We start from the raw sequence: 2853 nt of genomic DNA on the forward strand, positions 1-2853 counted from the left end.
TGCAGGAAGGTCATGCAGTGGCCTATGAATCCCAAAAACTCAAAACGCATGAGAGGAATTATTTATTGTAATATATTACTCGATCTCGTTGGCTGACTAGCTGGTCTCAATGGAGAGTCCCGAGTGATACTCTTAGAAACAAGGATTGGATGGAAATTTTGCGTTATGACATCTATAACCAATAATTGTTTGTTGTCAATGGATTGCTTATAAGTTAAAGTATAAAGAGGAGTGTCTGCATATCTGTATTCAAAAGCAAAAGTTAAGAAAGGCATTCAATTATGGGTGGGTGAGTACTTGTCTGATTCTACCAATTCCAGTGGTGGTTGGGTGGTGGCTAACCCATGGGCCGGATGGGGTAGGCTGGAATCAGTAGAGTTTTAATAATAAAATCGATTAATAAGAATATGCGTAGAACTCGAGTAGTTAAATAAAAGCCTAAAGACTTCTCAAATGAATAGATCAACGGTTGTGCCTGATTCAATTAGGAAAAAAGCATTGATTTCTTCAAGTTAATCAGTTTTCCTTCTATCTGGTTTAATCAGATAAAGTTAGTTTAGTCTCATGACCCCGTTAGAAAATTCGTTGAGAAATTCAAAAAGGTGGAATCGTCCCCATTTTTTGGGAAAGGGAAATTTTCCCGGTTTCGATTTTGGAATGACCACCAGTTTAGTCTCATGCCCGGACATTCGAGGGCAAGGCCCCGAGTGGCCCCGCGCAAGAGGAAGCTACTTCCGCTGCTACCAACCGAGAATCTGGTGCGCAGAGAGGGCTATAGGATCTCACAGTATAAGAAATCATTACCAAGATATTTTTATATTCACAATGTATTCCATGTCAACTTACTTCAGAAATATGTAACTAGATCTAAATATGTGTTAGATGATGAACAAGTGGTTCTTCGATCTCAAGGCCGAATGGAGATCGAACCCTTAGCTATCTTAGACATGAGAGAGAAACCACTTCAAAATAGAACCCTTTGAGAATGCCCTCTATATTTTTTCCCCAAGCCTCCTTAGGTGTTTGTGTATCCTCTACATATGCATAGTTTATGCCATAAGTCTGCGCATAGCCCTTAGCAACCAATCTTGCCTTGTACCTACTCACTAAACCATCAGCATTGGGCTTGACTTTATACACCCACTTACATCCAATTGCCTTCTTTTCCTTAGGCAAAGACTCTAACTCTCATGTTGCATTTGCATCCAATGCTGCCCTCTACTCATCTAAGGCATCTTAACATTTCTTATGTAAGTGGGCTCAACCTCCTGTATTGCTTTTACCATTTAAGCATAATGATGGGCTGTATATCCATCATATCTCAACTTGTCAACAGAGTATTTAACCCTCGTAGACTTGCGTACACCTGGATCACTGCCAGGTGTCCTCAAAATAGCCCTAGTTGTCCTTACATTAGGAGTAACCACAGATAGAATGCCAAGGTCCTCATCAAGGCTTTGCTCAGAGTCACTAGAGTCACCATCCACATATGAGCAACCTGCTGATAGATCAGGCACAAAAGGTTGATCTATCTTTTCCTTCCCTTTTCATGATACATGTGTACTTGCATCATTCCTCAACTTGTCTGACCATGGGCTGACATTGGATCCATTGCTCGAGGACTCCCCAGGTCCACTCAGCACCTATGATTGCTGCCCTACATGTGGTGAAACATCAATACTTCTTACATCTGCATCTTATGTTACCTTCACTACTACTGGTGCATACCACAACATCTCTGCTTTCTTGCATCTCACGAGCGGTAGGGTTATAGCATCTATAACCTTTTTGCTTCATAGCATAACCAATGAAGATGCATTTCTCTGCCTTTGGATCCAACTTTGTTCTAACTTCATCATAAGGAACATGTGCATATGCAATACACCCAAACACTTTCAAGTGAGACACATCCGGTCTTATGCCTGTAAACTTCTGTTCAGGACTCATACCATGAACAACTGCAGTGAGTTTCCTGTTCATAATGTACACAACAGTTGCTACTGCTTCTTTCCAAAAGTAATGTGGCATATTATTTTCAACCATAAAGGCATGTGCCACTTCTGCAATGTGCCTATTTTTCCTTTCTGCAACACCATTCTATTGTGGAGTGTACCTGCATGTAAGCTACCTCTTGATTTCTTGCTTTTTTAGGAAATTACAAAACTCATTGGATAAATATTCTCCCCCACCATCCAATCTTAGGCATTTTATTTGCATGCCTTTTTCCTTCTCGAGGACGAAGGCTTTAAATCTCTGAAAGTAAGCAAACACCTCACTTTTCTCCTTCATGAAATAAACCCACACTTTCCTAGTGTGGTCATCAATGAATGTAACATAGTACCTGCAACTTGCAATTGTTATAGTCTTGGTCAGTCCCCATACATCTGAATGTATGACATCCAATGGCCTTGCACTGACATGCTTTTCATGTGGGAAAGCATGTTTGGCCTACTTACCAAGTTGGCATGCTTCACATACCTTATGCATACTGTCAACCTTAAACTTTGGCAAACCTGCCATAATATTTTGGGCCTGCATAGACTTCAGACATTGTACATTCACATGACCAATGCTTTTGTACCATCTGCTTTTGTACCATCTGCTTTTGTACCATCTACTGTCAATATCTGCATGACACCTGTTCCATGCGCAAACATGGCTACCTTTATCTCAGGCATGTTCACATCCAAAGTAAACATCCTACCATTTCTGTTACCCTTTGCAACCAAGCGACACTTATTTTTTAAGTCTTCCACAAAACATCCTTGAGAATTAAACCTCACTTCCAGACCCTGCTTAGCCATCTGTCCAACAGAAACTAGGTTCTTTGTAATATTTAGAACATGAAATACA

The sequence above is a fragment of the Cibotium barometz genome, chromosome 21, assembly GCF_041138505.1.
Source record: "Cibotium barometz isolate CiBa-2024 chromosome 21, ASM4113850v1, whole genome shotgun sequence".
Lineage (NCBI taxonomy): Eukaryota > Viridiplantae > Streptophyta > Polypodiopsida > Cyatheales > Cibotiaceae > Cibotium > Cibotium barometz.